The following is a 25,697-nucleotide window of genomic DNA, read 5'->3' on the forward strand; positions in this document are numbered from 1 at the left end:
CCGGGTTGAAAACCAATATGTGAGAAAATGTCATTGATATTTCAACTCAGAGCTGGATTAACTGGATAAAGGCAAGGCTGGAATTCCCAGATCATAGTTCTGGGAAGTATAAGATCAAATTCTGCCTGCTGCAGGGTGTGAAAGGGAAAAGACCATCACATCGATTCCTCCATTTCTCTCTTGAAAGGCTCTTCATACAATGGGCAGAATGGCATCCTCACCTATTTCATGTCAATTAGTCAAGAATTTGGACACCTAGGGGGCTGTTTTTCTTTACTAAGCTTGAGTGATGTTTCTGCAGTTAGGGTCCCTTGGCAAACTTATTAATGCTAAAATAGAGAGATGATGGTGGAGGTGATGTCCATGTTGTAGCAGTACAGTAAAATGCTAATATGCTTCTCAGGGCAATTGAGTGGGACTCAAGATTTCTAAATTCAGATCTTTCCTGACGTAGCATCACTATGCATGAAATTACTGTGCTTCATCTTGGAAAAACTGTTAGCTTTTCACTAAATGCTCTGCCTGGAAAGCAAATGGTAGGAAACTTCCTCCAATTCTTTGCATGTGATTGGAACTTGAAAGAATAATTTGAAACCAATATAATAAAGAAAAAGACAGAAAACTCTAGTTTAGCAAATCTGGAATGCAGCTGGCATATACAGAAGTATTCTTTGTTCATCTGTGGGTCCATAGCATGTGCTTCTAAACAGTGTAATTACACTGATTAGCTTTATTCACAGAGTAATCAGATCAGTGCCTGGTGAAATGAGTTGTTCCCCCACCCCCCACGCTTTAAGACATAAGGAGATTATTTTCATTTAGTAGGTTTCACAGTTTGTTCGTGCCAATATGTTCAAAAAAATAAAAAGTACTGATAATCATGTGGAACAGTTGGAACTTGGTGAGTAAATTGGTGTTCAGACAGGAACAGATCCCAAGGGGGGTGCCTTAGCACATAGCTTGCAAGGGAAATAGCGGGCTTCAAAACCATCAGTTTCTCACCTAAATATTTATTTATATTGCAGTGATACCCACAGAGGCTCCACCTGATGGGGATCCAATTGCAATAAGAAGTAGAGCCACTGATGCAGGGTATATTGATGATAACTGCACACCTTGGCCAGCTTTCCCACCACCTCCTGTGTGCTAAGGCAGCATCACTGGCAGATCCAGGTTCTTAATCTGTTATCATTACGTTGATCTGGGGTTCTGTGTAGTGTGAGCTGAAAAATCTGATTATTTTATTTGTGTCATATCACAGAATGGCCAGGGTTGGAAGGGACCTCAAGGATCACGAATCTCCAACCCCCTGCCACACACAGGGCCACCAACCTCCACATTTAATGCTAAACCAGGCTGCCCAGGGCTCCATCCAGGCTGGCCTTGAACACCTCCAGGGATGGATGGGGCATCCACAACCTCTCTGGGCAGCTGTTCCAGCACCTCACCACTCTCTGGGTAAAGAATTTCCTCCTGATGTCCAACCTAAATCTCCCCTTCCTCAACTTAAAACCATTTCCCCACATCCTACACATATCAACACTTTCCAAGAGTTAACTCCCCTCCTGTTTGTAGGCTCTCTTTAAGTATTGAAAGGCTGCAATGAGGTCACCCTGCAGCCTTCTTTTCTCCAGGCTGAACAAGCCCAGCTCCCTCAGCCTGTCCTCATAGGGGATCTTAGTTTTCCCATTTTGTTATTATATAGGAGAAAAAAACACAAGACAAAGGCTCCCAAATAGTTGCATTATCTTGAATATTTATTTGGTGACCAGTTATGATTTTTCTGCCTGTTTTTCATTTCAACTAGGATAAGAGTAAGTTAAGAGTAAGTTAGTTAAGGAACATGTAAGTTAGATGTAAGGAACTTGACAATGCCACAGCCTCAGTAATACATATGCAAAACAGATCTATGATTTCCTTTGCTTATTTGAATTTAAAAAAAAAAAAGCTAATTTATACTATTTAGTAGAAATAAGTTGTTTTCCTATTGAACAATACTGTAAACTAATTAATAATTTGTCGAAGCTTTGAAGGTCTACTGCTGACCTAATTTACTTTACTGCATGCTGTTAAGACTCCACAGTGGTATGACTGAAGAGTGCTCTTGTGGTCTTCCAGAATTGAAATGACTCCATAAATCTCCTTCAATCCAATAATACATTAATTAAATAAATGTATTGTGCATGCCTTTTGAACACAGATATTCATTATTTTGCTTGATGAGTGACCTCAGCTAGAATTTGCTGATGTCCAAAGGGGTAAGCTTGTGACCTCAGGAACGTGGTTAATTTTAATTAGTCCAAGACGTGTTCAGACTCTGTTGTTTTGAAGCATTTTAATTCAGTTTTGATGGCATTATTCTCAGGGAGCATGAAACAGACGCACATAATTCTTGTTAGCATATTACTTGAAGCTGACTTCAAACATGTGTTCATTGTAAATTGTCAGACTGTTTTCATCCACTGGGAATCCTGTCTGCCAATTTGCTTTTCTTTAAAAAAATAATTGTTATTAGTACTACTGCTATTGTTTGCAGCTCACACACAGGATCTATGGCATGTGGTTGGCCCTTTTTATGTTCAGATCTATATGGAAAAAAAATCTCTGCTTATATGAACTTGTAGTATAAGCCTTGCTATTTCTCACTTGTTTTTGTTCTATGGAAGACTGGTTTCTTTAAAGGAGCTACTTTTAACTTTCGTTGCCAGTTACAATTTTTTTTCCTATTCTGCCTTCAAATTGGATGGTGGCCACAGCACAGTCTTATAAATGATAATGAGAGTAACACGATGACCTGCCTGAGCACAGCTTTCTGCTTTTGGTGCTGACTGTGGCATGGCAGTTTCCTTGATCTCAGGCACTTTGCAGTAGGAGGTGTAACTATTGCATAAGTGTTGCTGCTGTATACAGTACTGTGTGTTCAGATACATGCAGGGCTTGAAAGATCCATTAGTTACTCCAAAGTTGTGAGGTTGGTTGGTTTTCCCAGTAGGAAAGAACTGAAGAGAGTTTCTGTCTAGAAGTATTGGCAGTATGGTAAGCTTTGTAACAGCTCCCTGAGTTCTGTGCACCTAAATAGGGTGCAAGTGGGATCATAAATTTGTGCTGCTGCTTCTCTTATGTGCATTTGAGAATCTTTGAGGCATCTATTGCAACGCCAAGGAAAAGATCAATTTAAAAGTCATGTTTAGGATGCGGTTTCTGTTTCTTTGCTTTTTTCTGCCCATATCTGGTACAGTTTTAGGCCGTGTTGTCTTACCAACTTCCAAGGTGTCGGGCATTGATCTGGGATCAGCCTTCCCAGCAAAAGACCAATACATTTTGCCTTCTCAGGAACTGAAGGCAGAAGACAGAACTTGATTCTCACTGTGGGTACTTAAATACTATAGCAGAAAACAAAATAGAAATTACAGTGGAAATTGGAAAGAATGTTAATCTAGGAGTGAATCTTCATTTTGTAATACTCTGAGAATGTTTTTTAAAACTGTCACAGTTTCACTTTTCTATCTAGAAGTAGAGATGGAAGAGCTAGATAGCATGTAGAGATCTACAAGAGATTTACTCCCACCCACTATTTCATTGTTAGAATGTGAATTTGAGTGCATTTCTTCACCAAACTGTCCCAGCATTTGTGGATTACAGGTCACTCTGCAGGTTTTTCCTTGACTTCTGATCACTTTCAGGTAAGAAATACTCTACATCATCTTGTGCCAGGTGACCACTGCCTCTCTGCATAGTTCTCTTGCTTGACCCATTCATTATTTTCTCTGCAGTGTGTATTATGATATCCTATGTTATGATGTTGAATGTTGAATAAGGTCTTGAAGTATTTAGGTCTTGGGGTATTTTTTGGTTTGTTTCTTTCTAACAGAATAAACTTGCTTGCAGAGCAAGAAGTCTATTTGCTGAGTGCTTAATATGTGATTTCTACCTAGATGAAAATCTTAGGGATTTCTGACTTATGTTGGAATAGAGGCTCATTAATTACCCACTGCCGTCAGTGGTTATTATCTGAGTTTTTTTCTCTGCAAAAGAGAAGATTCTGTTCTTGTGGCCTCTTGGCGTCACACGATTGTAAGGCACAAATGTCTTGATGCTGAAAGGCTTGGCTGAGCATAGCCATATAGCTCTGCTTTGTTAGGCAGGAGCCTTAGTTTACAATCTTGGCTGTAGTTCTTCCTCCCAAGTCTGAAAGGAGCTATAAAGTTAACAGTTCTCTGCAAAATTTATGCACCTTGTGAAAATGTTGGAAAACATTCTTTGGACCTCTCCCCAACTAAAATACCTTTAGCTTGGGAGAAACCAGTTACACAGCCAACTTCTCCTCCTGCTTTAGATTGGTTCATGCTTTGTGTGACCCTTGATCTTGAATGCTTTCATTATCTGTTACTTATTCCTCTGTAGTGTTCTTGCTAGCAGCAGACGAGTGAGGACTGAATTTGGTCATCTCGTCCATGACATAAATTGGATTGGAGTTACAGTAAGACGTGATGCTTGCAGTAAACATGTTGGAAGGAGAACAGCACATGATTTTGTACTGTTAACAACTTGAAGCATGGGACAGTTTCGTTGTGTTTCTCTCCTCTCTCCCAGCAGCTGTTGCCCTATGGCAAGGGTTGGAAATGGTAAACCCTTCCAACTCAAGCCATTCTGTGATTCCAGGATTGTGCAAAACTGTTCATTCTGGCATCAATACTTGGGTTATCCTATCCTGACATGTTGAGGGACCTGCAGTTCTAGCAGCACTTCCTGGCGTTTGCTGAATTAGCAGATACTGGTTAAAAGAACAGCACCAAAAATCCCTCAAACACCACCACACAAAGCCAAAGAACCACAAACACTGAAGGAGCTGATGTGAGGGTATTGTCCAACAATAACATGTCTCCATTACAACTTCCTGGCTCCCTTCTGTTCTAAATGCCAGTACCCATGCCCAGGTGCTAAGAAAGCATTAGACTGCAGAGGAAGCGTGGGCTCTCTAAGGCTCGAGCAGAGCTGTGAGGGCGTAGCACCAATCTGTTCATTGTGCTCTCTCATGTGTATGACTGGAATTATGTGATCTATCAGATAAAACAGCTGCTCAAGGGATGTGCTGACTGGGATCTCCACCTCCTTTAAGAAGCAGAAGTGCAAAGCACTGAGCTGTTCAAACCATCCTGTATCTAGGAGGCAACTGAGTGACTCTGGTATGTGACTTCTGGGGGAACGTTAGACTTGGAAAGACTTTCCTCCCTGCTCCTTTCTTGAGAAAGAAAGAAGTTTCCACGTATTGCTTCAGGCCTATATCTCAAAATGACACATTGGTACCAAAGATTGTAGAGCAGAGCACATCGCTCATGATGCATTGCTCCCCATCCACATAATTCCTCTGTTTTATGATCAAAATAAAACACTTGAAATATGCTGGATGGGAGAGAGAACAAAATGCTGGAGGGGAACCTTTAAGTTGTATCTCTCTGGACTTATAAATAAGATTGAACTACTTTTTTTTTCTTCTTACCCCACAACCCTTTCCCTCTTTCTCCTCCTCCTTTCCTTCAAATACTCTGACTGGTGCTGACAGAAGTGATTATAGCTTATGAGTGATAATATAATTCAGTTTCCCTCAAGGAGAGATGCTATCAGAGAAGGTTTCTTTTAAATATACTGGTTGAAAAGAGCCATCTTTCTTCCTAGAAGAACAGTTATTAATCTCTTACTAGTACATTTTCATATCGTTTTGGACATTTATTTCCATGCTGTGATATTATAAAACCAGGCATTTGTGTCAGTTTTGATGCAGTGCAACATGCTGGAACATGAAAAGGCGTAATTACCACTGTGGTCATTTGAATTGCTAACCAGATCCTGACATTTTCAAATCGGACCAATTTCTTAGTGATCCAGAAGTGAGCCTGGATGCTATATGAGCTGCATTTCAATTAAGCAACTCAACATTTAAAAAGGAAGCACAGAGCACACATTCCCAAAGCACTGCTAAAACGAGGAAATGCTTTCCTAGTTTTCTGTTGCTCCACTAGATTAAACGTTTTGCTTGTGAGTTTCCTTGATAAAATCATAGGCATTGTTAATTCTGATGCGTTTAAATATTCCATAAGGTCTCCTTAAGGAAATGTTTTCAACTCTTTATGGATGTAATCACAGCAACCTGCTCTAAGACCACATTTAGTTGTGAGGTGAACTCTTGGCATTCCTGAACTTTGGTGCTACGGAATTTGTTCTCTGGGCCCCATTTGTGGTGCAGGCTTCATAACAAGCACAACCTGTGCTTCCAACATGACGAGGGAGCTGAGTTTTAGCTGGGGGATGCCCTTATCTGTGTTTCTGCTTGCAGAAGGGCAGCGTTGCTTGGAGAGCTTATCTTGTAGTGGTTGGGATGTAATGGTGCAGAGCAGCTGTGAGAGATGGTCTGATGTCAGTGAGTGATGCTTTGTGATGTGAAAAGCTTCTTTACAAGAGTAATTTGGAGGATATTGGCATCCTGTGTGCTTTTAGCCTCCTGGACCTGTGGAATGTAGCTAATGAGTGATGGTACGTTTCAGACCAGAGACCAGGAAAGGAAGTGCAGCAAGGAGGGAAAATGAATGGGAATGGGAAGAATACTTCTGTTTTGTGGAGAAAAGTGGCAGTTTTGAGAAAACGTCTCCCTTATTTGGTGGGAGTATTAGACTACAAAAGGCAAGAAAGCATAAAACACAGTGTTCTAAATTAATGTAAAACACTTGTATAGGATTACTCAAATTTTCTTTCATTTACTTGGGAAGTTTTACATCTAAATACCTGAGGAGGTTGCATGCACACCACCTCTCACCACATTTTTCTTTGACAAATGGCAATACGTGGAAAAGGTGAATCCTTGCTCTTGTGTGGGGAGGTACGTGGTTCTTGTCCTCCTGTGGACTAAATCCTCATTTTTCTTAAGCTGTGGGTCTGCTTATTGAATAAAGGAGAGAAAGATGACAGAAGCCAGCTGCAGGTTCCTTTTAATGACCATACTTGAAACTTATATACGGACTTCACCTTTCCTGCCTAAAAATAATTGGATTTGCATATCTGTCATAATATTTTTGCGTGTTAAACTATGGAAGTATAGCTGTAGACAAATGAGGCTAAAAATTGACTTAAATTAATGGTTTTTGTTATAACTCATGTTTCAAAGGATTGAGCGGAATGCTCTAATTCATTTTTGTGGAAATATTTAAGTATTTCAGACAGTCCTTATTTTCCTGGCATGCAGTTCAGTGTCTGCAATATCACTCATTGAACCTACCACGAATTGTCCTCCTATCCTTAAAGTCAGTCTCTGGATCTGCTCGAGTCCCACGTGAGTCTCAGAATGACTGTACCTGTGCTGATGGTGTTATGACGTGTGGTGCTTAATGCAGCCTTTTAGGAAGTAAAGTTGATCTTCAGAACACAGATAATCTGTGCATGTTGTGCTTTGCAGTCAAGTTGGCAGTGGATAATTTCCATGCAACAGATGTGTTTGATTATGGTAACCTGGGGCATGAAATTACTCCTAATTCTAAAACTAGTGGATTCAAGACAGTGCTGGGCTGTGCAGTTATTTCCACTGCAGAGATGTCTAGACACCTCACCCAGGGAGCCAGGCCTCAAGGTAATAAGCACTGTAGTATATGCAACAAAAGCTCTCTTCCAGACTGAAACAGGTTTAAAAATACACTTTAAAGCACACTGGCAGTTCTAAAAAGGGGAAGAAAGTCTGTTCAGATTGTGAAACTCCTGGTTTAAAAAAAATAAAACCACTGCATGGCAAGAAGCGAACGTGATACTGTGCACAGTCAGGGATTGACTCATTACCTCTTAGATTTCTCTTCTTTGTGCATGTCTGTGTCTGCTCAGCCCACTGTGCATCACAGCTGCCGCCATATGCTGGTTGCGTGAGCGATAGTGGGCTTATGATAGAAAGTATGTATGATGCAAGGGTTGAGAGACTGGGGTTTTATAATGGGCTGCCTCTTGTCAGCTTGCTTGACCTCTCACCAGTATGCTGGGAATGGTGCGGGGTGTCTGTTTTAAAGCAAAACTGATGTAAGTGGCTAATGAACAATGTTTATGGCTGAATGTCTGAAGTTCAAGTCCAAAGTGTGAAACAATTAATAAACTCATTGGTACTTATGTTTGTGGCTTCTTTTGTGAAGTGCTTCATGGTAAGCCATCTCAGCCACTTCTGCATGCACTTCCACAGCCACGGACTACTTGCCTGTGCAGTGCTACTCTCAAACGAGCATTGCATTGCTTGTCCTGAAGAAAAAAACACCAAATTTTCTTAATCTGAGTGCAGATGGGATTCTCAGTGCTAAGAAAAGCTGGATGTGTGTGCATCTGTAACACGGTGCATCTTCTCTGTGTAGTCAATGTCATACTGTTAAATCAGAGCCCCATTTCTGGAGCATTTTAGAAATATTCTTTTGAATGTTGTGTTGGTTTTGTTCTTCAATTCAGCTATGGTAGAAAATGGGTCAGATTATGACACAGCCTGGAGCTGAGACAAAGACTTGTGGGCAGAGTAGTGGTTGCTGCCATCCATCACTTGCTCCTCTGTCAGATGGGACAAGGTGAACCTCTTCCCATTCCCTGTGGAGGCAGTCTGGCCTCATGTCATCCCTCCATCAAGAAGCTGTCACCTGCAATGACAGCAGGGACATGAGTAAGTACTTGCAGGGATACAAGAAAGCATTGCTGTGAACAAAACTTTCAGCTTTAATTAGTAGTGTTAAGTGATGTCTTGAAAGCCTGTAGGTATAAACAGACAAATAAGCTAGTAGAATTAAAAACAGATGTTAGAGCTTAACTCCTTTAATAACATCCTCTGCCTCATCTCCATTTAAAAAAAAATCTTATGTCAGTTAATGCCCAATTCTATTTATACATTTCTCATTTGCATGCAGATTTAGCATAATGTATTCAGGAAGGCAACATGCTTTTTATGTGAACAGAGAGGGCCGTTAGTATTCCTGAAGTCTTCCATTTCTTACCTTCTTCCTAGCAACTTGCCCAGATGGAAGGAGCTTGCCTTTAAAAACTAAGTTATGTCTCAAGTTCCGTAAGCTTTGTTGTCCATAATGGTAAATAAAATCTGTAGTAAAATCCCATAGAAATGTCACCTGGGTTACTGGAAAGCACACTGGAAACTCTTAATGTGAAACTCCTTCAGTGCCGTAGAAGCACAAGGAACCCCTTCCAGATGCACTGTCCTCTGCCTTTCCAAAGCAAGCTGTTAATTGTGACCATCTGCAACTGTAGAAACTGTAGAACTGTAGAAATGAAGCAGGCATGATTCTCATCTAAACAGTGTGAGTGCACAGCCTCTGACCGTGGCTGGGGCATGAGAGGAAGTGTGTGTTAAGCCAGCTGCTAATAAGGAGGAAGAGGGGGGGAAAGAGAAGGAAAGGAAAATGCTGTGGCTCCCTTTGCCCTCAGGCATCTCTAAACCAGCTTTGCTTTGCCCATGAAATTCCTGGTTGCAAAATGCCTTGCGTTGCTGTGAGTCTGAAGAGCGTGAACCAATTGTAGTGTTTGTCTCCAGCACCTGGATTTATACTGGAAATGCTCTGAATCTTGAAAGAAGGGCCACAGAGGTGAACACTGTTGTCAGCAAAAGCCTTTTTCAGTAAACCTGACTTGAGATGTACAAATGCTTCCTGATTGACTTTATCCAAGGATCCCTGTAGGATCCCTATGGCAGAGATGTCAAAAATAGCACCCAGGTGGATCCTGAGTGACATTTGGCAAAGCATAGTGAGAGGAGAAATGACTGTGAGAAGTAGGGACATCAATTACAATGTCCTGCTGAGTTGCTGACGTGACCAGAGCAGAATCCCCATTCTACACAAGCAAGAGGTGACAGATGAGCAGCAACTTGCCTCTGAGCAGCAGCATCTTCTAGCTCCTGTAATTGTTTGTCTCTGTGCTTAGTGCTGGAATTGAAAAGAGAAAATACAGTCTGGTCCAGGTCTTGCAAAGGAGAATGAGTGTGTCCTGGTGGTGAGAGTGTAGTCAGAGCACAGCTCTTCCCATCAGCTTCCTTAAGGGGATCAGCTCTTTGGGAACACTTGTAAACATAGGTTTTCCTTCAGGTGTGTACCAGGAGGGGAAAATCCTGGTCTGTGATCTAACTGCTACAGCCATCTGACAGTGGTGTATTTCTCTGGATGACATATTTTGTGACAGACTTCCCTTATTGGACTTTGCTGGCACCCGAGGACCGAGCAGTGAGCATGGGTGTATTTTGCAGTGACTAATTGCAATGCACTCTTTCAGCTATTAGTCATTGTTTTTCCTGCAGGCTAGGCCCGTATTTCTGATGTAAGTTGCAAATGCTCCAATAAATTATGAATAGACATGAACTGTTTCAATCCACGTGCTTGGATGAGAGGCAAGACTGGAAAAATAAGAGCAATTCTTGATCTAATCTGATTTTCACAATATGAGTGACTGCTGAGGCTAGAAGGACCTTCGTATACTTTTATTCAGTTTTTATATTATTCGATGCAGGAGGTAGGTGGCCAAACAGCTAAGACTGAACTGCTTCTACAGACCACGTATAGTCCCATGATGTAAAAATGAAGTCTATATCAGACAGATTAAGTAAGAAGCTTGAGGGCATATCTTCTGCTTTGAGTTTGGCTTGTTGATGCTCACAGCTTGGTAAGATGTGGTTAGTCCCACAGCCATTAATACGATGCCACTATAAAGCACTGCTCCTGTTCCTATTCATTTTACTGAACTATGTCATACTGGAAATAGAAAAATGGGTAGTTACACATGAAATCAATAGTTATCGTTTCTTCTACAGCACTAAGATGGGGGGAAAAACCCTAAATGTAGATGGTAAAGATTTCTTCTGATAGTTAGGGGAATAGCATGTCAGTTTCAGATGGTACAAAGGAACACTTGCATCAAGATTACTCTTCCACACCTTTTCTCAGGTTCATATTGTGTGAAAACACTGGAAGGGGTAATTAATATAGGGGTGGTTCTGCTTCTGAAATGGCTTTCATCTAGTGGTAATTGGCCCAAGGCTTTCAGTGTATGGAATCTGAAACTAGAGGTGTTGAAATCAGGAAATCTGGTACAAAACTCTCACTGAAGGTGATCAGGCAGTGGAACAACATCCCTCAAGTTGGGGAATCTTTCACTGAGGAGTTGCTTTATTTCTAGAAAGAACAGTTATGCTCAGCTGGAAGTTGTGCTGTCACACGTTCTTACACTGTGTCACTCCATCCTTTTTTTCTATTGCAGCTATCATTTTAACAAGGATTAGACTGGGAGGGATGAAAGCCTGAAGGTAATTTTCCCTGTTTCTTTCTGTCCTGGGAAGCATTGCCATCTTCAGCTGCCAACAGCAGGCTCTGCTGCTCAGAGTGCTGCAGGTGGGTTGTGCCAAGGAGCCCATCAGCTGCAGGGCTGGATTCAGGCAACAAATGGTTTGTCACCCAAACGAGGCACTGAGGTGACTGCAGTTTTCCTGTTTGTTAAGACAACTTTGTTAAACAATTCTGATAGTTCGCGTTCTTCCTGTGTTAGTTAAAATTTGGACAAAGATCAGTCCTCAGGCTGCTGTGCAATGCGGTGATAGGATCTTACCTAAACACAGTGCAAAAACTGAGCTGCCATTCAAAGAAAAAAAATTCATACTGGGATTGGAATGATATAGGGAAAGCATAACAAAACCAAACAAAAAACCCCACCACATTTAAATGTCAGAACAACATCCCATGGGGATAAACGCACAGCTAATTCTGCCTGGGCAGGGAAGGCTGGAATAGACACTCTGGATCTGCTTTTCTGCACTGATGTGTTTTCTCTGTATCACATTTTCTGGCCATATTGGCAAAAAATTATTATTCTTCCTTATGAAACAAAGCATTAGAAATAATCCTTATTGGATTGTTCTTGGCAGGTGATGCTGAAAGCTTCATTTCCCTGTAGTTGGTGCAACTTTGCTGCCAGCTTGCTTATTCAGGTTTGTGTGTTTCTCATTCAATTTTGAGGAGTTTAATATCATGGAATGCAGAGAACAGCGCTGGGACTTTCAGACTCAAAGAAAATAGTTGTGAGGGGAAAGAGGGACTGTTTTCAATTGAAACTATTTTTGTTGGTTTTGCTTTTTAATAGTTGATGAATTCCTTTGTCTATTCATCCAACATTGTCTGGCATTTCTTGCTGTTTAATTTATTTAATAGAAATAGTTTTAAAATAAGAAGACATGAGAAAGAACAAACACAAGCTTGTGCCTCTTTGGCAGATAGAACTCTGCTGCACATCTGCTAGCTGAAATTTGAGAAAGCAGGCTTGGTGTTGGTGCTGCGAGGCTGGAACCTGAGCTGGTGTCTGCTCACGTGCAAAGGAATCTTGCCACGAGCTCACTGGGCTTTGCTTTGCAGTGGTTGATCAGTCAGAAACTTGAGCCCCTGTGTTCTCCCAGAGTTCAGCTGGATCATCCATTTGTTTGCACTTAAATATGCCACCACGTTAATTCTTTAATCCTCCAGACTGTATTTTAGTAAATACATGCATCTCTGTATTTGTCTCTATGTAGAAGACAGCTATTTTCCCTCTGCAGTGAGGCCTGTTGGAGAAGTATGTGCTATTGGTAGTGGTAGGAAAAAAAAAAGTCTGGAACTGTTAGTTTGGTCCTGGAGACTTAGCTTGTCTGTGGTTTTAAGACTTGCAGCAAAATTAACAGTACAAATAATGGAAAACAAAGTGCGTTTCAGTCTTGTTTCTCTTTTCTCTTATATGGAGGCTGATGTGTGCTCTGTGGGCAAAGCAACAACCAACATATCTTTTAGTGGTGTGGCCAGGAGCTCTTTGTGGCCTGATTGTCAGACTCACTGACTTGTAAGTAGGTTTGTGCCATAGAAGCCCATGCACAGCAGCACACAGCAGGGTGGTGAGTCCATTGGGAATGCCTAGAAGGCTGCTTTCCAGTATGAGAGTTTGAAGCTTGTTTAAAAACGACCGAATAAAAAAATATCTGATGCAAAAAATGAGATGCTTCCACCAAGGAGAGCGAGATGGTTACTTTCTCTGGGCTGTGGGAGAATGCTAACATATGCCATCCTTACATCCACTCAGATTGATGAATACCAGATGGAAGTCGTGCAGAATGTTTTCTGCAGTACGCGTAAGTGTTGCTGGCAGCTTTTCAGTTTTTGATATAGCAGAAGACAGTTGTGTTTGCTTTAGTGAGTTGAGATAAATGCCTGCAGACTCCAAAATCTGAGAAGCATTGCAACTCTAAAAGTTAGCAGTGTCCTTTTGTGTATTCTTGAAGTATCATGATTTCTGCTATTAACAAAAGCACTCAGTGTAGACAATCTTTGTAGCCATTACTGCAGATAAGCAGCCCTTTCACACAGCTTTATTTTTCGTGAGTTTTTATTCAAGTCTTCATGCTCTGTTTTCCTTTTAATAACCAAAGATACATGTTGAAATATTCCCAGCCATTCTCATGAGTTATGTATGACTGCTGAGTTTCATACTCCTCTATTTCTTTATCCCCAGCACTTTGTCCATCTTGTCCATTTGGGTCTTGCAGCTGTGTTTAATCTTCATCAGTAGAGTTTTGTCAATTGTAGCCTAAAACAATGAGCTGTGCAGTGCCAGCGTGGTTATCTTGTGTGCCTGCTCCCGACTGCATTGCAAACTGCATTCAATTACTGAATGTCTTCTGGCTAGCAGTAACAGATCATTTGAGATACTACAGAATGTTCATCTACTGAAATACCCAAGCATACAGCTGTTGAATTTTGGCAGTGTTTTGATGGTCTTTCCATCAGTGGATTTACTTCTGAAGGGCTTTAACTGACTTTATTTTGAAACTCTAGTATTTAAGCTTATGGTATGCAGCAGTTCGTCTTCACAGAGTTACAGTGTGAGTGATGTTGGTGGGGATCCTGCGTTCATCTGGTTCTCCTCCTGCTGCAGTAAGGCCATCCCCAGCAGGATGTTTGGGCCTGTTGTTGGGCAGGGTTTGACCATCTTCAAGGAGGAGACTCCACAGTGCCCTGAGGCAGTGCTCTGTCAGCTGCACTGCACAGAAGTGCTTCCTGATGGTCAGACAGCACTTCTTGTATTCCAACTGTATCTTCTGTAGTGTTTGCCTGTGGTATGGGTCAGATTTAGGTGTGATTTGTGTGGGCACTGCTTGTTCACGCCAGCTTCACTTGCGATTGTTTGATGTAATTCAGTTAGACTGAATTTGATGAGTTTAGGTGAGACAGGTAAGAGCTAACTGATTTTTTTTCCAGGCTTTTTTTTTTTATTACAGTAGAAAATGCTGGTTTTTAAAAATGAGAAACATTTTCTTGACATATACTGGCTTAGCTAAAAGCTTTTAAGGAAGATTCTTGGTTTGAATCTTTTGAACATGAGAGTTTTTGCACCCTGTTCAACCTGGTTGTTGGAATACATCCCCACTGAGGTTCTCACTGTGCTTTGCTGGGGCAGTCAGGCAGACAGAAGGATTTGTAGTTGCTGCCAGGGTTACTGTCCTTGGATTTTCCTGCTCCCCAGAGGCTGGGTGGCAGAGCTGTTTCTGGATCCATCACTTAAGTGCTGCATATTGCACAGCTAAGAGATCAGCGATATGTGCTTTAAAAATCACTTGGTGAATGCCCTGCTGCAACTTCATTAGTGGTACTAAATTACGCAGTACTGTTCATCAGTACCCACCCTCTGTGACCAAGGTGCATCACACTCCCATGCCTGGGCTGTTTTCCAGGGGCTCAGTACTGCCACTGGAAGTAGTGTACTGCAGTGTGCTGTGTTCCTTGCACTGCAAAGTAAGATTGAACAGCTTAAAATCCTTATCAGGCCTTCAGAAGCATAACTACAATCTGATGTATCAAATGATGTGTCCTGGAAAGGTACCGAAAGCAGGGTTTGGGTTTGTTGTGTTGCACAAAGCTTTCTCACCTCAGGCGTGCTGGAAAGCCAAAAGGCTAAACTACTTCTAACCTATATTGTGCATGAATTACTTTTCCTCATGTCTCCATATCTGTGTTGCTGGCCCTGAGCATCCCTCTCTTTCAAGCAGCAGGTGGCCTATGCTCTGTTCTGGTCATCTGTGGCAGCTGTGTAGGGTGCCTTAGAGAATGAGACAGTGGGTGGACTCGCTGCATCCCATTGCAAGGGAGACAGAGTTAGTCATTCAATAGGCAGGAGTGCCTCTGTTACTTAACAGCTAACAAACATAAAAGAACAGCATGCACAAATGTGTGCTAAAGCAACCATTGTGCTCCCTTTCCAATGGGTTGCAAAAAGGATGTTTTGAGCCATGGCTGGATTAATGCCCACCTTTCCCACTGTTCCAGTGGAGCTGGCTAGGGATGCATTTGCAGTTTTTGGGATGAGGGATTTTTCCTGAGCTCATGTGAAGATCTGTTGCGTCTGAAAATCCCATCCTGTGGGACTTATGGAAAGGGAAGCATTAATAATATTGACTCCAGAAAGATGAGACAACAATGGTGAAACGGTAAAAGACATCCTGAGTGAATATATATATATACTTTTAATCGAAGCACGATTACAGGAGAGCTGTGGCATCAATGTAGAATCTCGAGCTGCTGAGATGGATGCCAAAACGCCCATGAGCGATCTGGTAAGGCACGAAGCAGAGCAGCCCTTTGACCAGATGATGGTGCTGTTGTTTCACAAAAATGTTCCCTGCTGTAGTAAGTGAATTTTTTTTTGACGTGACTGTTATTGAACTTTTGTTCTAGCTGGGTACATCAGCAGCGTTAGCCCTGCAGTGCTGTGTTACTTGGGGCTCCTGGCCATGACTTGCAGTGATGTGGAAACAAAACTGCTTCCTGCTCCACAGAGCAAGACCCACACTGAAGAATGCCTGGTGCTGAAGCATCAGCTCTTAAGGGGGTTTGGGATGATCTGAACCTATGGATACTCTGTACCACTGTAGGGGACATATATATATATATAGGACATATATATATATAGGATTGGCTTTAATATATGGAAAGTAGTGCATGAAACACTTTGCACTTCCTTTAGCCCCTGCAAACCTCAATGGATGATGCATAAGTCATGTGTTAAGTACCACAGAGGTAAATAATAAGATGGTTGGAGTGCAGCAAGGGGAAGCCATGCTTGGTGTAACAGTTTGTGTAAAGCAGCAGGAGAATGCACAGCATCTTTTGGTTAAAGGATCTCAGAGGAACCCAGTTCCTACCTAGCTTGGTAATCAAAGCAATTAAGAATGAAAGTATCCTAGATTTTCCAGTGGGAGCTCCCCATGTTTATTCCTAGGATCCTCAGTGACTGTTACAGCAGCTTAGCAAGCAGCTCATCTTCCAAATTTCAACCACTGACCATCCGTGGAGGTAGTCAGTAACTGTGAATGATCTAACCACCACCAAATGTCATTAGATTGCAGCTGATGGTATTTTCTGTAGCAACCTTTGGATGGCATTGTCATCGTATTGCTTTAAGCAGAGCAAAGCAAAAAGCTGTGTGAGCAAAGTGTGGTCCCAAATAGTTGGTTTTACCTGATGACTGCAGGTGGATGAGCATTTGTTTACACAGATGTGGCTTTCTCCCTTTTTAGTGTGGTTTTTAAATACAGAACACTGAGCACTGTCAGAGGAATGTGGATAATTAAGGATATTGCAGTGTCCCTGAATACTGTATTTGGATATCTCAGTGGTAACTTAAATTTCCCAGCAAAGCTTTTGGCATCCCAAATGAATTCCTTTAACCATCCTTAGGGGTTTATCTGTGAGCATTCAGGGCTTGTTTAAAATATCTCAGCTGAAGTTGACTGTAAAGAATCACTAGTACCCAGGGAATTGCTAAGAAGGCTGTAGTATAACTGTTGCAGAGTACTGCTTATTCTCTTCTTTGAGATATAGCCTTATAGTAATGGGTTAGCAGTCAGTTAAATAGGCTATTGAAAGGTTTGGTGCCAATGTTTTTGTTTTTTTTTTCTTTTTAATGGATGGGGGGAAATTTGTGAGAGGACTGAAGGACCACTGGCTTCTTTGAGTTCATCTAATCACTTTGCTGGTAAGAGTCTATCAGTTCTAATGAGTTCTGGGCTATGAGAATATCCATGTGTAAAATAAGGGAGTAAGGAAAAAACTTGGAAGATGCAGGAAGCCATCCCCTCAGCAAGTCCCATGTGCCAAGCCCAGCTCTGACCACCTTCACGGCAGTGAAGACACAGATGCCATCCATGACTTTGCACTGTGATTCCTGAGCAGTGCCCCAGGACTGAACACAGAGTGGTGGTCGGTGTTCTGAGCAGGGGGCACGGGGAGGCAATGGGAGGCCATGAGCTCACAGTGTCGCTTCCAAAGAGTGCAGGTGAAAGTGAGCCTCTTGGCTTCTAGCTGGCAGTGCGACCCCACGCTGATGGAAGCATGGGCTGCAGGTTTGATGGAGGGCTGTGCAGGCCTACCTGCTCCTCTCACTGGACTTCATGCTGCTGCAAGCACACTGCCCAACAGTCAGGAAGCCTTTGCTGCTCATCTCCTCTTGATGTCACCTCTGTGATACTTCCCTAAGACATGACTTAATGTCTCTGCAGCTGGAGTTGTCTGTCTGTGAAACGTGGAAGGGTGTGCTGTTGTTGTAAAGCCCTTTGGGTGCTAATATGCAAGGTGCTGTGTGACAGCCAGGCAAGTGCCTTTCTGTTTAAGGAGTGTTATCGTTCTCTGCCCAAATCTAATATGCAGGACTTCTCCCATGGGATTTTGAATTGCAGGAGGAGGGGAGGGGAAGGTCTGCTTCACGGTGACTTGTGACTTCTGCATAAAACATTTCCTCAGAACTAATTAAAACTTTGAGAAATCATCAGAACTTAAATGAATCAGTGCTGCGTAACTAACAGCTTATGTTAAAGGCTTTGAACAAATATCCACAATGCATCAGTAAACATGCAAATTAGTTTTTCATGTCAGGATGCGCCTCGCTACAATGCTGTGTGTTGATAAAAGATTTCTCTGTGTCTGTGGCTTTCCATACTTTGAAATTTATTGGTTTTCCTAACCCCTTTCAGCCTCTTTAATATAGTGAGAAACACTCTTTTGAATGATTTACCAAGCAAAATTCACCGTGCTTCAGCAAGAACCAGCAGTTAACAAACAGTGTCTAAACTGAGGACTGAAACAAAGCTGGGACCGGTTATTTTCAATCATGGCTGTTAACTTTGGTAATCTCCTTTACAGGGGTTATTACAGCTATAAAATGTTCTCCCATGGTTATGATGGCAGTTGCAGAGGAGATTCATGACTTGCACAACTTTTGCTGGGCGCAGTTTGCTCATGTGTTCCTTACCAGAATACTTTAAAGCTTCACTTTGGAGAGGGGAAGAGAGATTGGATCCAACAATGAGTGGCATTAACAGCCCCTGGTAACTTTCTGGTTTTTCACAAGCGATATTCCTGTACTACTTGAGTAGCTTTTACCACTGTAGGGCTTTTTGGATGACTTCAGACCTGTGCGTAGCACAGATCAGCAAGCAGTGCTGCTTTGCTTTTGCAGGATGGCTGTGGGCCTGAAGGCTGGCTGACTGCTAGCATGAATGTTGCATGACTTACTGTGATTGCTGCTTTGCTGGCACTCCAGTCTGAACCAGACACCATGAGAAGCAGTGTGAGCTGTCAGAATAGCACTGCCCATATTTCCTCAACTGGAAGCATCGACGTGGTGATGTGTGAGGGCAGGCTTTTCAAGGCCAGCGTATTTTTGTGTCAACCTGAGGAAGCCTGTGACTAGAGCAGCTTGTTCTTAACCAGCATTGTATCATATTGGCTTAATTTATGAGGGCTGTGTGCCAGCCTGCAGTGAACCAGGTCAATATTAGCACGATGGTATGTTATAGACACTTAGCATGAAGTTTTGTGTATGCTGAGTCGCTTCTATTTCCAGGCTAGTGTTTTCTACCTGTGCTGTGGGATGTTTTTGAGGCTGTCATAGAAGATTCCAACACTTTTTCAGGGATAACCAATGATATCCTGGGTTACTGCAGTGATGAATATGCATCACAGCATTACATCATTTCAGAGGGAACAAGAAGGAGGGAGAGGTGGAGTGCAGCAGGAACCTCTGATGCTGGCTTTGCCACCAAGGAATACACATTGTGTAACAACACTCTGCAAATTAAATGTTACGCTTTCATGCTCTTCTTCTTCCATGTGCTGTAATTAAAAGCCTCTTCCTTTGGTTTGTGGGTTCAGAACTGTGTAATGATGTTAAACAAACATCTGACCAAATTCCTATCTACCAGATTAATTTTTAACAGTTTAGTGAATAATGGCATGTCATTAAGGGTGGATGGTGCGTTTAAACTCCTGTAAGGCTTTCTGAGTGGTGCTGAGTGTCTTTCTGGGATGGCAAGGGAGTGGATTTCAATTTGCTTTCAAAACAAAGAAAGAAATAAGGAATTATGTTTTTCTTAAAAAAAAACAAAACAAAACAAAAAAAACCCTTGCAACTATTATGCTATGAAATATAAATTCCTTTCCCAACTACTCTCTAAGCATCTAACAGCCATGTTTCTGAGTGATGGCACGGGAGAGCTGAAAAGTATTCATACACTTCAGAAGTTGAGAATGAATGAGTTTTTGTTCAGACATAGTTATGAAAATCTAAACAATATCATATTTAGATTTGTAGGGCAGTAAGAATAAAGAGATCAGTGGCTTATGTAAACTAAATCCAGCTAATTAACACAAGATGATGGCATTTAGTTTCTCATTTTCTGATAGCCCCTTGGCTCTCCTCTAGCCTGATTAATGCCAGACATTGTTGCAGTGCGTTGAAGCAGCTCTTTCAGAGCAAGGAACAGACTCTCTTTGTGAAGCAGTCCAAGCTCTGCCAGTCATTGTGGCAATGGGTGGGATGTTGGGTTGTTTGCTTCATGGTCTGTGCTCTGCTTAATGGAAGAGTGCTTCCCTTGGGCTCTCGTGGAGAGGAACCCACAGTGTTTGTCCAATTGCATTTGGTTTGTGGATGAACTGCTTTTTCTCTAGTTAGCTGGGAAGAAAGAAACAAAACTTTTATGCTTTACACAGAGCTCTTTGTATTAGATTTTCTTTGAATTTGTGTTTTGGTAGGAGCGCTTGGTTTAGGTTAGGATTGCTGTGTTAAGCTCAGGAATATGCTGTGCTGGACTCCACATGCACTGATCATATTCCTGCATCCCAGACTGTCAGTATGATGTAGTTGGAAGCATGTTTGTGTAAAGAAACCTCAACCATTCTGCAGCCCTGTGAAGTGGCTGTGGTTTTGCTGTGTATTTTTGGAAGCTTGGTGAGTCTGCTTTCCTGCAAAGGCACTTCAGGATGCAGAAATAAAAGTTTAGTTTGTTTCGAGGAGATTTAAAAATATATATTTTTCAAACAAATTTAGTACTTGTTTTAATGAGATTAGATGATTAATCTAGATAAAAATGAGGCATTAGCACATATAGGTAACATAACTGACAGAAAGGTGATGGTATCCTCTATGAATAGCAATGCATTGGATTCTTTTTTCCTCTTAGTTCTGAGCACCGAGTGGATCCTCCTTACTAACAACACTGATTTAACTACTTGCTGCTGGTAATGGCATCCTGAATGAAAGCGTTGCAAATTGTATGACTTGTTGGTAAGCTTGCTGGCACTGATGTTGCTGCCCTGGCTTCTGAAACAGCTTGTGAACTCTGTATGTCGTTTAGCAGAAGGTTGTCCCTTCTCTTTTGCCAGGACTCACTGCACAAAGAACACTCCTGGCTGTGGGCCCTATTTTCATGCTCTAACCCCAGGTACAAACATCCTCCTGATGTAACACGAAGCAACGCACCTATGGCTTTTTCTGCTTACAAGTACGTGACCTTTAATATTTTACCCAGTCAGGCTGCTCAGCCCTGGCACATAGCATATGGAAAGTGCTATTCCAGACAGAACTTCTGCACTTCATATATTTGTGTGTGACTGTTCAACTTGTCACAATTGTCAGTTCCCAGCCTCTTTCCCTTGCGTTACACCGGTGAACTGGAACTCTGATAAAGGAGTTATGTACAGTGATGACAAGAATTGATTTCCAATTTCCTGTAGAATGACTCTATCATTGCTTGTGACTCAGGCAATTTAGCTTATATTACAGTGCTAGCTAGGGGCTATAGATCACTCTGACAGTCATCTAGTCACAGAGCATGCTGATTTTGACAAGATATCGAAAGAGATTTTAGGAGAGTTTTCATTGTGAAACAGCTTAAAGTGCAGCTTTCTATTGTTGGATTTGTAGGTAAAGAGATTTTGCATGACGCACTGTAAGAGTATTGGGGCTGGTTTGTGTAATTTAGACAGACTTGGGGAAAACCAAGCAGCCTCATTCTGAATCTGATCTGGAACATACAGGTGCCTGCATCAGGTTCGACTTAAGTCCTAGGATCTTTTAAAGTGTGATAAGTAGTAGACAATTAAGGAAAGAACATAAGAAATTAGGCAGATACAAGAGGAATCCTTTCCTGGATAAGCCTCGCAGATTCAGCTGTCAGTGATCTGGACACTTGCTGGGCTGGGTTAAAACACTATACAGGCAGGGATGCTATTACTGCTCTCATTCAAGAGCTTCTGTTGCTAAATGATCAGATTTGCTCTCTCCCACCTGGAAGCTGTAACAGTCTGCTTTTTAGATCTCAGCATCTTTTGACAGCGCTGACCTGTAGGCAGAGCTGGGTGGGAGTTCAGTGTCCTGTTGCCAACACAAACTACTTCAAGCATGCCCTCGCTCAGCTGTGTCATTGTTAACTGAAGTGCAAGGCCCCAGTGACAGCTGAGGTGAGAAATGAGGAGCAGTGAGTCTTTGGGGCTTCTGTCACTCAGACAGAAGTGTAACAAGACAAGAGGAGGCTTCAGCTGGGAAGGTCTCTTGGCTTCTCAGCTGTGGCTCAAGTGCAGGCCTTGATGGCAGCAAGCTCCGTGCAATTGAGGCTGAGCGAGGCTGAGAGCTGCTGTGTAGGTATTCCTGGAGGGCACAGTGGGGAGGCAACATATCTTAATAATAAAACCTCCATTTACAGATCAGAGGCGATGCTTGGGGCAGTCTGCTGCTGGCTGTGCGGAGCAGCCTGTTTTGTTTCGGGTCTCTGCTGAGCAAGTTTCATTTTTACACCGTTTCATTTTTAACATTTTGGGCTCTCATGTTACTTATCAGGCTAATATCTGATCGTTCTTCACTTTCTCAGCACAAATGCATTGGGAGTGGGAGAGGGTCAAATCTGTTGGCAAAATGAGAATGTAGAGCAAGAATGTCAGTCACCAGCAGATACATGGGACCCGAGCTGCAGTTCTTCTCTCTCAATTTCTTTTGTGCATTATTTAAATCACTCGAAATACTCAGGGCTTCCTCTTTGAGTAAAGCCCTAAATATTTTCAAGGGCTGAGCAGTCTGATTTCTTCGGCTTTCCTGAGAACTTCATTACTCAGGAATTAAACTTAGGGTTTTTTTTTTTTTTAATGTTTCGTAATATGGGGAAATATCCAAGTGTTATCTCTGGGCTTTACCACTGAGAATAGATAAAGTTTGTCTGAAATAAACTATTGCATGGAACTTGCACTTGGAAGTCTTGACCTAATGCTAAAATCTGGAGTGTATTTTATATTATCAGAGAACACCAATAACTTGGTGGAAGGTAGGGTCACTAATTTCAGTATTTATAATGATCTGTAGGAGTCGCAGTCTTTGTCATTTCAATGCATTTATTTGGTAGTTATTTCTCAATTTGTTTTAACCTTAGCTATCAGTTTCTAGCTCTGGAATAGCGATTATTCAGTTCAGATTTTTGTCACTGACTTTTTGGTACAGCTTTTTGAGGTGGAAGGAGCTCCATCTCTTTGCTTTTGAAAGATATCTGTAGATACTGAACTGTTCATCAACCACTGTTGGTTGTTGAAAGATTCAGTGTGAGCAGACAGTGTGTGCTTGCAGTCCAGAAGGCCAACCGTGTCCTGGGTTACATCAAAAGTGTGACCAACAGGTAGAGGGAGGTGATTCTGCCCCTCTGCTGTTGCATGACTCCACCTGGAGTACTGCATCCAGTTCTGGAGCCCCCAGCATGAGAGGGACATGAAGCTGTTGGAGCTGGTCCAGCGGCGGGCCACACATGATGAGAGTGCTGGTGCACAAATCCTATGGGGACAGGCTGATAGAGCTGAGGTTCTTCTGCCTGGAAAAGGCACTGGGGGACATTTATAGCAGCCTTCCAGGACTTGAAGAGGGCTGCAGGAAAGCTGGAGAGAGACTTTTTTTTGTGAGAGTATAAGAAGAATACGAAGAAATGGCTTTCAACTGGAAGAGGGTCTATTTAGACTAAGTATTAGGAAGAAATTCTTTACTGTGAGGGTGGTGATACACTGGAGCAGACTGCCCAGAGAAGTTGTGGATGCCCCCTCCCTGGAAGTGCTCAGAGCCAGGCTGGATGGGGCTGTGAGCAACCTGGTGTAGTGGGAGGTGTCCCTGCCTGCAGCAGGAGGTTGGAATGAGATGATCTTAAGGATTTAATGGCAGTGCAATCAGATGAGTACGCAGTCCCAGGAAGCTTCATTGAATGTTTTCTGAAGCCAGTCTTAAAAACAAGATTAGCATTTAACTCGCTGCTCCTATTTTAGATTAATCCTTATGTGGCGACTGAGGTTGGGAAGAAGCAGAATACAAAAAAAAAAACTCTTTCTGTCCTTAGAGCTGAGAATAGTGCGAAACAGCATGTGCTGTCCTGGATACATGTAAGGAACAGGTCAGGTAGTGAACGTGAAGGTAGCATGCATGCATTCGTGTATCACAGCATTTGTGCTTGTCAATGTAATGCAATGCTATTTTTCTTCTCCTGCCTTTGTAATTTAATTAATGTTTTGAAAACATTTAAGAAATGATAAGCTCTTGGTAAGCAGTAATTATTAACTGCAATTCCCAAGTTTCTTAGCTTTCACGTGGTTCTGTTCCTTCTGGGCAAACACTGAGGGATGCATGTTTTAAAGGTGACTCGATAGCTGCTGTTCTCCTTGCAAAGCCCAGCGTAAGAGCATTTGTGCTTGTATTCTCAGTGGGTGGGGAACAAGCTACTAAATGTGCAGGATCTCAAGTGTCTTTTACTTGTGGTATTGTGGAAACACTTTGTCTGCAAAACATTAAGAACTGCTAAAGCAAAACCCTGGTTAGGCCAGTGACCTGTGATTCCCTGCTTTCTGGAGATTGTCCAGAACCTGTGCAAGCAGTATTTCAGCTCTTCTCTCCCCGGAATGGTTCTGTACCTTCCAGTGCTCCCACTCTGGCACCTTTCTAAGTCTCTGACAGTCACTCATGTTGTGCAGCTTTAATGACTTTGGAGGCTCAGATGTGATGGTATAATGGGTCTTTTCACACCTGTCAGGTATGAGCTGCGTTAAGCAGTGTACATGAGGTATTTTTAGCTTGTGAATAAAGTGATAGAGGGAGAAGGTACCCCAGGGGTCTTATTTAATTGGTGTGAAAATGACTTTAATAGAGAAATACACTTACAGAGAGGACAGCACGGAGGGTGAGAGATGCTCACTTCTGCTGTATGAGCATGACTGATGCCCAGATGAAGTGTGTGCACATATAAACAGGGAGCATGGTAGCAGGCAGGAGGATTCAGAGGGCTGCAGCCTCATAGGCCGCAGTGATGTAGTGGGATACTTAAACAGCAGTGCTGCAGTGGGGCTTGTGAGCCCTGTGGGAAGGACAGGCTGGGAAGGAAGAAAAGGAGCTGCCCTGTCGGAAAGCAGCAAGGGTGCTGTAGTGAGTGATGTGCCAGCAGAGAGCTGTGGGGCCAGGACTGCAGGAGGGCAATGTGGGCAGTATTGTGGTGGTTGTCTAATCTGTGCTACCTGATTAGGAAGAGGAAATAAGAGTGGAAGAAGTTCATGTTTGTAGGCTCTGGTTCTTGCAGGGAGCTTTAACCACCTCAGCATCTGCTGGAAGGCAACTCAGGTGGGCACAGGTAATGCAGAGAGTTTCTGAAATGCACTGATGACAACTCATAATCAAGAAAACAACAGGGGCAGATGTTCTGCTGCACCTCATAAGGCTGGGCAGGTGGGTTTGAGGGCATTCTTGGAGACAGCAGCTTTAAGATGGGAGAACTCCTCATCTTCAGGAAAAGCAGTAAGGCAAGTAGTAGGATCCCAACCTTGAGCTCTGGGAGAGCAGACTGAGACTGAGTCCTTGGAGGCAACCAGAATGTGACTGGTAGTGGCCCTGGGCAGTCTGCCCTCATGGGTCCTAATTGAGCAAGGGTATTCATTCCAGTATTTATTTGCACATGATTCTTACTTTGTTTTTCAAAGGCAAACAACTAATTTTCTTGAGTGGTGTACCGTCTACATGTTTTAGTAGATTACAAAATGCAACTTATTACTGAGTTGGGCTGTTATATTATGGTAAGCTGCACATGATTAACACTGCTTTCATGTTGAAGTATGGTGGTACCTGAGTCCTCTCTGACAAAGATGGCTTCAGGGGACAGAACTGGATTCTGCAATAGTTCTTGTCTGTTCACTGAATCGGAGCATTGTGCTGGGATGACTGGCCTATGTAACTGTGTGCAGTAACAACTACATTACTTTAGTAATGCATTTAGTCTTGTCAAGTCTACATGCTGTGAAAAAATGCTAAGCTCTGCTGAGATATTGGCTATAGGATTTCAT

General features: G+C 42.4%; 1 long non-coding RNA gene across 1 annotated transcript in view; it reads left to right on the forward strand.

Moving 5' to 3' along the window:
- LOC128083368 (uncharacterized) overlaps positions 1-11,296 on the forward strand; it is a 32,442-nt gene extending 21,146 nt beyond the window's left edge. The window contains exon 3 of the long non-coding RNA XR_008208044.1: positions 11,266-11,296. This is a non-coding gene — a long non-coding RNA (uncharacterized LOC128083368). The remainder of the gene's footprint in view (positions 1-11,265) is intronic.
- Positions 11,297-25,697: the final 14,401 nt, after the last annotated feature.

The sequence above is a fragment of the Tympanuchus pallidicinctus genome, unplaced genomic scaffold, assembly GCF_026119805.1.
Source record: "Tympanuchus pallidicinctus isolate F22 unplaced genomic scaffold, pur_lepc_1.0 scaffold24, whole genome shotgun sequence".
NCBI lineage: Eukaryota > Metazoa > Chordata > Aves > Galliformes > Phasianidae > Tympanuchus > Tympanuchus pallidicinctus.